A 14,772-nucleotide genomic window follows, 5' to 3' on the forward strand; every position below is an offset into this window, starting at 1 on the left:
CGGAGAGTGATGACTTCGTGTATTCTAATAATTTCTCGATTTCTTATGCGCATTTATAGATAAACACAATGCCCCAAGTTATGATCGTTTTCATATTAGACGGTGCATAAATTTCGGTAACATCAGAGTGCTGGTGTGCTCCGAACCAGGAAGTAAATTTTTTTCTCTCTCTTCTCTTCTCTTTTTGTTTTTCCTTGCCAAGACATTGCGAAAAGGTAAAATACATTGGCGCTAATTGAATAATTGGGTATTAAAACTAACTTACGAATAATCGTAACTGCGAATAATATGTCAACCTCCGGGCCACGCACGTACGGGCACGCGAGAGCGAAGAAACGGCCTGTGTGGTTGTTGTTTGTTATTCGCGATTTGAATATTTATTTATAAAAAAATTTTCCGGGCACGTACTAGTTACCTTAATGCACTTATCTCAAATTGTTACTGGGTGTTCATTTTGCAGGAGATCATTTGGCAAATCTCACGGTGTCCTAAAAACCTGCTCTGCTGCTCTTACACATCCTCTCTCTGCCCTTTTCACCATATCATTTGCCCTAGGTCATCTTCCGTCTGCATTGGAATCAGCCAACATCACACTCAGGTCAGGTCAGATATGAGAGCATGCGCTGGAGCAGCACTTCACTGCGTCCTCTTTCCACCGGTACTCCAGGGTCTCCATCTGGCCAGCGCCCCCCGGCAGATACCTGGCCCATCCCCATCTCTTTGAGATGCTGATCAATCTGCTGCAACCACGAGGCACTTGGTCGGCCCACTTGGTCGGTCGGTCAGCTCAATAGCCTCCTCCACTCACGAGACTCCCTCGCTGAGAGAATCTGGTGAGCAGGATCAGCATCAGGAAAACAAGCCACATGCCCATATAACCGCAGCTGATGCTCAAGAACTACACAGGTAACAAATCTCAATGAGTCTCATTACACTCATTAACAAATCTCATTAACAAATCTCATTACACAGGTAATAAAGTCTGACCAGCGATAGCCAAGGATTCTCCGAAGAGACCTGGTACCAAAGGAATTAAGTCTCCATCTCAGAACCCTGGTCAAAGTCCAAGTTGCACATCTGTAGAGCAAGACTGGAAGAACCAAGGACCAGAAGACTCGGATTTTCACCCTCCTGCACAGGTACCAGCAGCACCACACTGCATGATCCAATGAATCCATGACTCCCCAGGCCTGACCCAGACATCTATTGACCTCTGGCTCACAGACAGCAGAGACATGAATATCACTGCCAAGGTAAGTGAATCTCTCCATGACCTAACATCCTCACCACAAACAGGTACAGACAAGATAGCAGCATCCAGGATGTCATTGAAAGCCTGGATCTTCGTTTTGACTGAGGAAACCCGTAATCCCAGCAACTACGACTCCTCATTCAGCAACTCGAGGGCCCAAAAAGGATATCAGGAGTCTCCGCAAAGACGACTGCATCATCTGCGAAATTAATGTCAGAGATCTTGACATTTCCAAACGATGCACCGCAGCTTGATCTCTCTGACATCCTCCCCAGAATCCAGTCCATACAAGCAATGAAAAGTGTGAGGGCCAACACACACCCCTGACGAACTCCAGTACTAACTTGAAATAAGTCAGAGATGGTATCACCACATCTCACAGGACTCTCAGTACCAGAGTATAGCTCAGACATCAGCTTTATCAGTTTTGGTGGCACCACACGAAGACCAAGAATCCTCCAGAGGGCATCCTGATTCACTAAATCAAACGCTTTGCAGAGATCAACATAAGCTGCAAGCAGCTCCTGCCAAAACTCCCGTCTGCGTTCAGTGAGGACCCGAACGGCAAGGATACAGTCAATCGTTGACCTTTTTGGTGTAAAGCCAAGCTGCTCTGGGAGTTGATGCTCAAGTTGATGGTGGCGAACCCTATCAAGAATTATCCGAGCAAGGACCTTGCCCGGCATTGAGAGCAGCGTCACCCCTTGGTAGTTGTTCCAGTCCTGACGATCATCCTTCCCTTTCCAGAGAGGGACAACAAGGCCCCTCTTCCAGTCAGTTGGGATGATGCCTCTGTTCCAAGCAGAGCACAGAACTGCATGCACCGACACAAGTACAGCATTTCCACCAGCCTTGAGAAGTTCAGCATGGATGCCACAGATCCCATGAGCCTTACCCCATCTCAACCGGTTCACCGCAGTCTGTGTTTCCACAAACGAAGGTGGATCACAGTTGATTATAGAGTCAGCAATATGGATAGTAACACCCATGACATCCAACTCAACAGGTGGTGGATCAGCCTGGTACAGCTGCTCAAAGTAACCACCGCAGGAGGCCTTCACTTTGGACTCTTCTGTCAAGAGCCTACCACCCGCTGCTCTAACTGCAGTACACCGAGAGATGGGCTTGGAGGAACGCAATGCGCAAGTTCCCCTATAAGCAGGAGGAGAATCACATGATCACATGTGATGTTCTACCCCCTCACAGATTCACAGATTCCATGCACATCATCCTCCTTGTCCACCCTTAACGCAAGTACAGTTTTATGCCTCAGCTCCATGAACAGCTCAGCTCTGCCATTAAGCCTGGCCCTGCGAGCCTGGTCAATGGTATCCAGTGTACCTTGGGAGACAAAATTCTTCTTCGCCCTATGGTGAGTTCCAAAACATCCACCGGCAATATCAAGGATGGTGGTCTTGAAGACACTCCACAACTCTCCAAGATTCCCCAAAGCACCGAGAACTCCCAAATCACCACTCAGCCTGTTCACAAACTCCTCAGCTACCCTCTCATCCTTGAGCTTGCCAACATCCAGCATCGGCTGGGATGGTACCATTCTCCCGGATTTAAGATGCAACTTCAGAGTTGCTAAAAGCCTGTGGTCGGTATTGAGGAACTGAGCACTCCGGTGGACAATGCAGTTCTAGATCATCCTCCAGGGACCATCATTGAGCACATGGGTAATCTCCTTTGCCACACCGCCAGCTTTGGAATACGAAGTCCAGCGATGAGCCTGTGGATGCTGAAACCATTAAACAGCCACCCCAAGTCCCTGATTTCCTGCAAAGTCGAGGAACTTAGTGCTATTCTGGTTCACAATTCCAGACCCATGGGGACAAACACATGTCTCATGACCATCCCTATCAGTTCCAGTCGATGCATTGAAATCCCCCAAGACTAGAAGAGTATCTCGCCTGGGGCACTGATCAACCACAGACTCGAGCTTGGCATAGAATATGTCCTTCACGGTGAGATCACTTGCCTCAGTCGGAGCATAAACAGAGACCTGGGAAATGACACCCAAGAAGTGACGAATCCTTTATGTCATAATACGCTCGTTGACCGGTGTTACCTCAATTATCATTTTAGTCAGCTTATTGGACACAGCTTCAGCAACTCCTTGGGCATGGTAACCATAAGAGCAACTATACCAATGGTAGGTGTAACCACCCACCATGATCTCACCACTCTCCACTCTCCGAACCTCAGAGAGTGCTGCAATAACTATGTTCAAACACTTGAGCTCAGATGATAACAGAGACAGGTGATCATCCTCTCTTAGAAATATCACATCCCAGGCACTCAACCGAAGGGACCGCTCTGGTTAACCGAAGGAGACCGCCATCTGGTGGACAATACCTTAGCACCACTCCGCCACACACCACCGTAATCTGACCCTGGAGATTTACCCCATGGTTTTCCTCCTATAATCAAGGAATGGGGGTCCCGAAGGCTTTGTCTTCCAATGAGCTGCCCTTCGAAGGGCAGCAGCACAGGAGAAACTCCCACCGAGTGGGTTTTATCACTGCATTACATAAAAGAAGTGCAAAAACGGATTCCTTTAACTCCAGACTTATCAGCTTACTTCCAATTATCAGCAAGGTCATGAATTCATCATTGCAGTTGAAATGGCATCCTTCCTTTTCTCCAACAAACTCATCTCAGATCACCAATTTGGATTCAGACCAGGTCAGTCCACCTTGGACATGATGCCTCAACTCACCCAACAATGGATGGAGGCCCTCAATGTCAGACAGGAGATCAGGGCTGTCTCTCTGGATATCGCTTGTGTTTTTGTGACAGTCTGGCATCCTGCCTTGCTCTCCAAACTCTCTGACAATGGCATCCAAGGCCAACTCCACACATGGCTTGCTGACCTCCTCTAGTCTTGTAGCTAATGTGTGGCACTCAACAGAATCTTTTCATCTCCTCTCCCTGTCAAGGCTGGAGTGCCCCAAGGCAGTGTTCTGGGCCCAGTCCTATTCCTGAGCTTCAGAAATTATCTCTCTGGAAATTCCCTTTATTTATTTGCTGATGACTCCACCCTCTGCGGTGACATCCCTCATCCTTCAGACAGACAGGCTCCAGCCTCTTCCCTCTCTTCATAATCTTGACAAAATCACAAGCTGGTAAAACACTTGGAATATACATTTCAATCCTAATAAATCTCACCCCCACCCCCACCTCCCTCCCCCCACACCCCATCTACTTTTTGAGGAAGTTTAGTCATTCAAACTCTTGGGTATCATTATCAGCCATGATATTTCTTGGGCAAACCACATTTCAAAATTGACCTCCAAAGCCAGCTGCCAACTGGGCATCCTCCATCATACAAAGTCCTTCCTTGGCACACCTGAACTCCTATCAATCGACAAGGCTTTCATCCACACCTTGATGGAGTCCTGTGTTTCCATCTAGGCTGGTTCCTTTGTCTCACATCTTTCTCAGCTTGATGCTGTGGAAACCAAGGCCTTCAATATTATTGGAATCGCCCATGATGAAGCTGAGTCTATGGGCCTACCACTTTGCCATCACAGACAGGTCGGTGGTCTCTCTGTCTTCTAACACCTCCTTTCTGATCTTGCACCCTCTGCTCTTTCCATCCTTTGCCCCCCAAATTCCTGCAGGGCTCTCACAGTCCACCATGCCCTTCTGGTGAAACTTTCAAAAATCCAGGATCACTGCTCACTTCCACTCATTTGTTCCTCTGTTTTTTCCCCACCTGTGGAACCAACTTCCACATTCTCTTCAATCCCAGTCTTCCCTCCAGGTCATCAAGATAGCTGTTCACCACCATCTCAGATCGTCCCCAATCCAAAACCATGATCTTTTCTACAGTCATTAACCCCACTCCAATCCCTCCACCTTCCAAATTTACAGTTTTCCCTCCTGAGAGTTTCCTTCTGTATCCATATTTTCCACCCCATGCATCCTCTCCTGCCCTCCATTCCTCCCGACACCCATTGTTTGTCCAAGTCTGCCTCTATCTTGGCCTTCAACTCTACTGTTGGTGTTTCCCTCCTCTCTCTACTGTTCAATTTGTCCTGCTGTGTCCTAATCAATTCAGTGTACTAGTACTAGCTATTCCACAAGCCTCAACTACGTGTACCAAAAAATTGCAATTTTATTATTGATGTGTAGCAAGAGGAGGAAGTAAGAACTATTGCCACAATATCAATTCAAAAACATCAGGTGCTACTACTACTGCTACTCGACAGGAAAAAACACTCCTCTATCGAGTACCACCGTGATGCTCTCTCTGCAATCCACCATCCCCCAACACACATCAGATTTACGAGGGGCCTTCGAAAGATTATTGGAGCGAAATACTTGCATCAGTCTTAAAATGACATTTTTCATTTCTCATGACTATACCTAAGTACTACTGTATATTTAATTAGTAAGAAAATATTTTTACATGCAAGGAGGTATCCATAGCCTGGATGTGATAAGAATAGCTTGATCTGCTGAGATTTACGCCTGTATCAGGGATCTGTCAGATGTAAGTAGTATGTAAAAATGACACAGACGGGGGCAGTGATTGTAAACCTGACACCAGAATAGGGTAAGGTTTTATTGTGTGAAACCTCCTGTACAGGCAAGGCCAGCTGGAGGACTTGGGCACAAAGGTACCAAGAACAGTGCCATAAATTCACTTTATGGGATATAATGGATGCTTTCAAAGTAACATGAGCAGATGCGGCAATTCTACTGAGGGCTTGCAAAGGACCACGGGATAAGCAGCCTCATGTACTGTGGGGATGTCCCGGGTGGATGTGAAGGCAGAGCACTGCCCTAGTCCTGTGGAGTAATCAATGGAGACCACCCATGAGCAGTCCGAAGGGGATAATGAAAACTGCTGCACAGTTTCTCTGCTTCGTTGCTCTTCAGAAAGGACCATTTCCAGAGATTGTGAATGCCCTCACACCTCATCGCCATCCTCTTGTCTCCCGTCCTGAGCTGCACTTCATCCTTTGCCACACCAGCCTTCAAGACACCATCATCCTGCAGTGGAGACTAGCTTGTACCTCCTGAAGTCCTCACCTGTGTTCCCCTTTGTAGATGAATCCGGTATTTTGGCACCATTAGCGGGGTATCGTTTCTTGTATATAAGTTTGTGTTCTTCCCTAACTGTGTCTGTCGACAGTCAGATCTGTTCCATTTATTTATAGTCCTGTCTTTCCTTATCCCCTGTATTCTTGTTTTATTAAAGCAATATAATTATAAAGAACGTCTTCCCACCTTCTGTCTTCCTGCGTGTGAGCAACCTCCAGATTCAGTTTATTTATTGAACCATCCTTGGGGGACCGTAACTTGTTAAATTAATACAGAAAAAACTAGTACACCACTCGGTGGAGCGCATACCTTCACCAGGATGAACAGTTTATGTTTTGTATCCCACAGATAGACCGGATCTGCATCTGCATCCAGGTCATTCGTCCTCATCACACCAAAATCTAATCAGTTTGTCCTTGTCACACACCAAACCTGTCCACCAAGATTCATCTGAATCTTGGTTGTTGCCCCCCTCCCACCGGACCTCCTCCAATCACGGATGGCCACCATTTCCCCCCACCGAACCAATCAGGAGGCTCATCACCTCAGGGCCGACTCCGCCCCAGCCAGATGGAGTGTTCATCATGTCCAATCAGGGGAGGGCACTGATCGCCCGACAACCCCTCGTCCAATCCGGAGGCGAGTTACCTCAGAGCGGTTCCCTTGGCCCGCGGGGGGGGGGGGGGAGGGGAGGAGGGAAGGATAAGAAAGGTGGTCGTGGCGGTGGTCAGGGCTCTTTTGGTCAGGAGTCGTCGTCGTCTGGGCTCTTTGCTCTTTCCCCTTTGCTATTTTGGTCAGGAGTCATCGTCGTCTGGGCTCTTTGCTCTTTTGGTCAGGAGTCGTCATCGTCTGGGCTCTTTGCTCTTTGCCCTTTGCTCTTTTGGTCAGGAGTTGTCGTCGTCTGGGCTCTTTGCTTTTTGCCCTTGGCTCTTTTCGTCAGGAGTCGTCGTCATCTGGGCTCTTTGCTCTTTGCCCTTTGGTCTTTTGGTCTGCAGTCGTCGTCGTCTGCAGTCTTGGTCTGCGGTCTTTGTCGGGGTTCCTCGGTAGCCGTGCTGGTGCTCGTAGTGATGGTGGTCATGGCAGAGGTGTTCCGTGGTGCTCGGCTATCGTTCGTGGCAGACAGGATCGTGGGCTCGTTGGATTCCGAGTCGTGGGTCGGAGTCCCACCGTGGTGGGTTGGAGTCGGTGAAACCGCACAACGCGGCCAGGTACCCGGCCAGACTCTGTCCCCCCAGCTGAACTATCCTCCTCGGCTGGAGGACCGAATAAAGACCTGGTGTGGTCCATTTCTTTTGGATGTGTGTGTGTGTCTGTGGGCCCAGTCTGTAAGTAGAACTGTTCAAGTGATTCCATTGTACATTTTCCTGCATATTCGTGATTAAGTCTGCTCTGTGTCTCCCTTCCTGATTACTGTAAAATAAACCCCTGTTAAATGTTCCAGCTCGTTGCCTGTCGTTTCTATCATTGACCCAGTATGGTTCGGGCTTGAGAATTCGGAAGGCCGATTGTGCGTAAGTTGTCATTTGGTCCGGCAGGCTTTGGTAATCTCCGCTTGGTTACACCGGATCCGAGTCGGAACAACGACTCGGTTCGGACAAAGTCGGCCGAGGGTGTGGGTTCCCCGGTAGTTAGACGGCGTGGGAACTTAGGTAAATTGGAATTAGACAATTAACCCTACCCCACGCCGTCGATATATTGGCGTCCACGGTCCACTAAGGGACCCGTGACCTTCGGAGTTATCCGAAGGTTACGACCTTCGATTCCGGTGTTTGGTGGGAGGTGGCCCAACTGCTCCATCTAGCGGTCATCCTTGCCACCGAACCCTGGCCCACAACAATATATCGTTTTTGGCCTGATCTCTCAATTGTGAAGAATCACTTGAAAAGTTCTAGTAGCCGGATCCGGATCCTCAACAAAATCGAATCAGTTCGTCCTTGTTACACACACAACCTGTCCACCAAGTTTCGTCCAAATCCATCCATCATTCTTTGAGATATCCTGCTCACAGACATACAGACAAACAAACAGACAGACAGACCAACAGGGGTGATAACAAAACCTCCGTCCACCTTCGGTCATGGAGGTAATTAAAAGAACAGAGTATAAATTCAGCTACCATTTGGTAATTTGTGGAGGTCTTTGGAACTCTGGCTTAGAGGGTCTGCACTAGACATTTGATGTGACAATATCTTTAGTCTTGCCCTGAAGGGGATGTGAGACTATTGCAATGTGCATGTGTGTATGTGTGTGGGTGTGCATGTGCGTGCGTGGGTGTGCTTGTGCGAGTGTATATATTTTCGCTTTAAAAATCATCTTCTCTGTAACTGCTTGTCCGATTGATGCGAAACTTTAGACGAAGGAGGGACTCCCCATAGAGAATATTTTGTTCCTAACTCAGGCATCATAAATTACATGGTATGGCAGCCATATTGGATTAAAGGGAAAATCTGGACATCGTTTTCTCCGAAACCGCCCAAGTAAACTTGGCAATGTCATTAAATCCCCATGTGGTATATGGAGTGTTAATGATGATGTCATTGGTGAAGTGGTAATGCAGCTTAAATTGGATGAATTGAAATCCTTATCTGAAAAATCTGAAATGTCATATATCTGATTCATGACCTGATGCAAGTGAAGAATTAAATTTACGACGTCATCGGCCACATGGTATGGCAGCTATATTGAATTAAAGGGGAAAAAGTTGAACATCATTTTCTCCAAAATCGCACAATGAAAAAAATTGAAACTTGATATGTGTCAACTCCCCATGTGGTAAATCGGGTGATAATAATGACATCATCGGAGAAGTGGGATTTCAGCCATAATTGGTTGAATTGAAATCCTTATCCAAAAAATCAGAAACTTCATTTCTCTGATCTATGACCAGATGTTAGTGAAGAATTAAATTTATGACGTTCATAACCCATGCCAAGAAACAATGTGACATAATAGTGTGCATGGATGATACGGGTATATGGGCCACACTAGTGGCGTGTTCAGTTAACGATGGTATTTTGTTCAGAATTAATGCGTGAGGCGAGCCGATGTGCTGTTCTAGTTTTTTTTGGAATATTTTATTGAGAAGAAAATATATAAAAGAATATTTTTTTCTTACTTGTAATAAAAAATATAATGTATATTTATATTTATATATATATATATATATATATATATATATATATATATATATATATATATATATATATATATATATATATATATTACTAATTCCATATACTGAGGTAAGAAATAATTAAGTTTGTGTTTCTTGGTCTCTTTGTGAGTACTGTACTGTAGTCATAAGAACATTTTGAACACACCTCGTTTATATCACTTCATTTACCTCTCCTCCTCTTACCCCAACACTCCTTCCCTTCTCTCCCCACTCCTTCCACATTCCCTTGCTCATCTTTCTCTAATTTGAAATACCTCTATCCCCCACCATTCCCTTCCCCCATACGTACATCAATATATGGTCCCTTGAAATCAATATATTTCGGAAATACACCTTTGTTCACAAACAAGATCAGATTGGATATCAATTAACTCCACAGTTGGTTTGCATTGCTTGTGTGCACAATGACGGAAGAGTGATACGAAGAGGTTTTAATTTCCTGTATTGTATCAGACATGTTTGCATGCTGCTGTAATTGCTTTATTATTTTGTAATACTTGGCAATGAGTTTTACCCAAACATTTCATTAGGGACTCCATTTTAAACTGATTTTCTGTGGTAGAAACACTGTTGAATTAGTCGATATTCATTCCCATTATGGAGTTTTATTATTATTTAACTTCTTCTGTGCATCATGCTCTGTATAGAGTGTGTGTTCTGCCGAAGCAGTTTTTTTGGTTCGGGTTACAATTCTGGATGGGTGGGCACTTCAATGCAGGATACTCAACTGAAGGTGCAGGAATTCGTAATTTGTTCAGGGGTGCCGGTGAAAACTTGCTGATTCTTCGTGAAGGACACCGTGGAATTAACGCCCACTAACTAGTCATAGCAGATGGGATATGCAGTTTAACATCAATCTGAGGAACGACACACCATTCGATGTCTCAACCTGCATGTGAAACATCAGGATGCCAGATTATAGCTGGGTCGAGATTCAGACCTAAGCTAGAGAGCTCAGAGGTATCTCTGATTAGACTAACCTGTCTGCAGACTCAGTCCATATTTCTGAACTCTCCTGCCAGCCCTTTTATTAACATAACTATTTCATTAATTTAAGTATTTTCTGGAGTATATATGAATAATCTATATAAAAATCATTGCTGAAGTTAATGTTAAAACGATAGAAAATCAGACTGGCGATGTGAAAATTAATAGGGAGAATTCTGCCAAAACACACATCACACCACTTCCATGAATACTAGTTATACTTTGGCCACTGCACGAGCTAATCTTTGTTATTATTGTTGTGTTCAGGTGATTACAGCCATAAGATTATGCAGTCTATTTTTGACATATCCCATGATATATTTAACATACACAAGCGGGTGGAAAAGCAAGCTCAGCATCCACTCAAAAAGTACATTGTGATCCAGGGTGTACCAGGACATGAGTCATATTTGAACCCACATGTACTCGAAGGAAGGACAACAAAAATAACAGTTGGTGTTGCCTCGATTCAAAAGCACTACCTTATTGTATTCAGTTATAAGATAATGCAGCACAGCCGCTCTCGTAAACTGTAAAATGGGATGTGATGTCCATGTGCAGATACGATTTACACAACATGAAAGGGAATGGATATTGAGGGTTGTGGAGAAAGCTGGGTGCCAAGGGGTGAAAAGGCCTATGGAGATTTTCTTTTGGAACACAAGTTGTCCATACTTATGGAGAAACTTAATCATATGTGGTTGGTAGGGGTCATGAACCAAAACGGGTGGGAAAAATAATGTGCAGACAAACTGTCTGGCATATACAAACATAGACATGTCAGACATGCAGCCAGGGGTGGTTAAAGAGAGTATCATACCTTATCTCCACGAGAAGGCCAGCAACTTCTGCATGCTGGGCGGGACAAGGCCGAGCTGCATGGAAGCTGGTGCCAACGAGAGACTTCACAAGGATTTGATGAAATGCCTGGACATGGTTTCACAGCAGAGAAAGAGCAATAGCAACGATCAAAGGGAAATTAATGATCATCAAGTTTTGTTTGTCAGAAGAGCAGCAATGCTTTAACTCTTGATGAAAAAAGAAATGTCAGTTAGGCCCAATATCTCGTACCCCAAACAGGAACAAGGCCAATCACACAGATTCTGGTTGATAGTGATGAAGTAACCCCCACATAGCACTGCATATAAATGCATATTAGTCATAAGAAGGTTGTTATTAAATGAAAATCGGTGGCTCATTGCTGAATTTACTTTTTCAGGTTGGCACATGCCAACCACTAAGCTCTCCTAAAATGGTCCTGTTTGTTATCCGTTGTTATGGTATCCCATACAAATGCCACTTAAAAATAAGAAACAAAAGCTTGTTTTCCCAAATTAAATTTGATTTTTAGATTCTACTGAAGGCTCAAACAATATATTTGGGTAAAATGAACAGATGTACAAATTATATCTGGAAGAAAAATATAGTTAAACTTAGTTATATTGCACTGGGACGATCTTGATTCACATGTCATATTAAATATACCAACGTTAGGAAACCTAAATGATAATTAGGAGTATGACAAAATTATGATGAAAATTTTTTCATATCATTAAAACTAAAACAATAATAACAATCAACCTTGTTTGCTATCTTCATCAATAAAAGTCACACACAATAGTCTCCCAGCCATGTTTGCCACATCCTTGATTCTGTATTCCTGTTTCTTGATTCAGTGACGCATCAATAACTGTCATTGCAAAGTGCGTTAGGGGTAATTAATTAATTAATGTGCATGCCTCACCGAAGCTATTTCAGGAAAGCCGTTGTTTGCAATGTCCCACTCAGGTGGAATTAGTAACCCCTGGGGTTATATTTAGTGTGTTGACTAAGACTGGCCTCAAATGTGCCTCGAGCAGGTCTTTTGTTCACACTGTGGTTTGTTGCATACATTTCACAAGGTATGTTAATTCAGTTCACATCTTTGGGTATATAAGATAATTGGAAAAGGATTCTTAGATCACCAATGGCAGATCACCGATACAAATCTCAAAGATCACCAATGGCACCATATTCACTTGGACATAGACGTACCGATCAAAGATTGTTGCATATAGTGTAATACACCCACGTGTACACATGCAAAAATGCATGCCAAACACACACACACACACACACACACACACACACACACACACACACACGTACGTGCACCACACACAGACATGCAAACATGCACGTGCACACACACACATGCATGCGCACACACGCACATGCATACACACACACATGCATGCGCACATACAGACATGCAAACATGCATGCGCACAAACACACACATGCATGCGCACACACGCACACACACACACACACACACACACACACACACACACACACACACATACATGCATGCACACACAATCATGCACATGCGTGTGCACACAAACACACACAAGCACACACACATGCATGTTCACACACATACACACACGCGTACATACAAACACATGCACATGCACACACACAAACACACATGGATGCGCACACACAAACACATGCATGCGCACACACAAACACACACACGCACACACAAACACACACATGCATGCGCACACACACATGACTGAACATTTGTAAACCCCCCAAATGGGAAATATTTCTACAAAGTTAATTTATTTTTTATCTTAATGTAGATGTAAAACATCGATCTTTGCTTCATATGTGGATTTCCCATGAAATCAGGAGCGCAAACCCTGCAGCAGTGAGAAACCCATGAAGCTCGTCATTGTTTACATTACATTTGGCCATGCCATCCATATTACAATCACATATCAGTACACAATCCTCTTCTGACTGCAAGGATGGGGTAGAGCAAGAAATGTTGCAATAACGTTGTTTGAAGCACCCCAGACCTGAGCAGGATAAATATTTATTTAATAAGAATGGAAAAATTATGAGCATCACATTATCTACCATAAACTGCATGTATGTATCGGCATAACGTTCATACTGTTTTGCTTTTATAATAGTGTCTCAATCATGTCAGGAGATTTGTTTGCACAATATTGTAGATTTCTTCTTCTCTTCACTTTAGACTGTCTTTTAATAGTATGATCTTTTCAATGAATTCTGATGAAATAATTCAAATATATATTTAATCCTTACTTATAAATTCCATGCATTTATTTATTTGCTCGTTTATTAATTTTGCGATTGTTTTATCAAAAAGTTCGCTCATCGACGTTTTTTAGTCGAACATATTTGCAATTATTTATATCTAAACAAAACCTCAACCAATTCAGTTTATTTTTTACATTTGGCCACCCCTAGTAAAGTTACACTAGATTAGAAATTACAAGATATCATGGAAATTGTATATGAAAGCAGACAGCTAAGTACACCACTAGTAAAGTTACACTAGATTAGACAGCGCGCATACAGACAATGTCTTAGCACATACAGGTCTTGGTGATGAGAAACCATTTTGAAATATCATGAAAGTGACAGCGACATCAGACCTGATCAGTCGTGAACTCCGGTCACACTGGTTGGGTTTGAACCTTTGCGGATACATGCCATCTCAAGGCCCTCTGCTGGTGTAAGTCGGTCACTTACTGGTACTTTCTGCACAGCAGAGGTTTGTGATGACACAGCTCACAAAGTTGCACCTCTATCAATTAAATGAATTCAGACTTCAATATATCAATAAAACATGAATTAAATAGCAGATAAGAGGGGGGTGATGTTGAATCTTAATAATACCTAACAAATGGGGTAAGCATGTGATGGGATGATTGCACGTCATTAGTCAGCTGTTTCCCATAAGGCAATGCAGAACGACAAGATAGTATAGTTTTACCATGTTTAAAGTCTGTATATATTTTATTGAGATGTATTTGGAAAGATGTGGTGCACCGTATATTCGAGAGTTGTACCTGTTTGGAACAGCCTCGAATCTTCTTGTGTTGCAATGTCTACGAGGCGTGTTCAAGCCACTATCCTCAACGAACGTCTATCTGGCTCAGGAAAATCAAGCTGCTGCGATACTGCTGTGACTGTTGTTGTGGTAGGAGGCTAGTTGATGCCAGGCAGCTAAGCCTGCCTTCCTGATTACATACATATCTGTGGCTATCTGTTAGAAAAACACCATTCCAGGGGTTGAGTCGCTGGCATTCTAAGAATATGCGTTTCCGGGATTGACCACTTCCTTCACGGCCCACACAGTTTCTCATCAGCACGTGACAAATCCTAGCCTTGTGGACTAGGCTTGAGCCGTGTTTATTTGACGACCCGATGATCAAGTGCTGGAATCTAGTCTATATTAAGAATGGTAACCAATGTTGACCAAACCCCATATTTTCCC

At 44.1% G+C, this 14,772-nt stretch overlaps 1 long non-coding RNA gene across 1 annotated transcript in view; it reads right to left on the reverse strand.

Annotated features, from left to right (window-relative positions):
- LOC147019913 (uncharacterized) overlaps positions 1-14,028 on the reverse strand; it is a 39,264-nt gene extending 25,236 nt beyond the window's left edge. The window contains exons 1-2 of the long non-coding RNA XR_015061570.1: positions 13,928-14,028; positions 11,290-11,396 (exon numbers count right to left, since the gene is read on the reverse strand). This is a non-coding gene — a long non-coding RNA (uncharacterized LOC147019913). The remainder of the gene's footprint in view (positions 1-11,289; positions 11,397-13,927) is intronic.
- Between the last annotated feature and the right edge of the window lie 744 nt (positions 14,029-14,772).

Source organism: Eptatretus burgeri, chromosome 9 (genome assembly GCF_056783735.1).
Source record: "Eptatretus burgeri isolate ZD-2024b chromosome 9, Ebu_testis_v1, whole genome shotgun sequence".
NCBI classification, from domain to species: domain Eukaryota; kingdom Metazoa; phylum Chordata; class Myxini; order Myxiniformes; family Myxinidae; genus Eptatretus; species Eptatretus burgeri.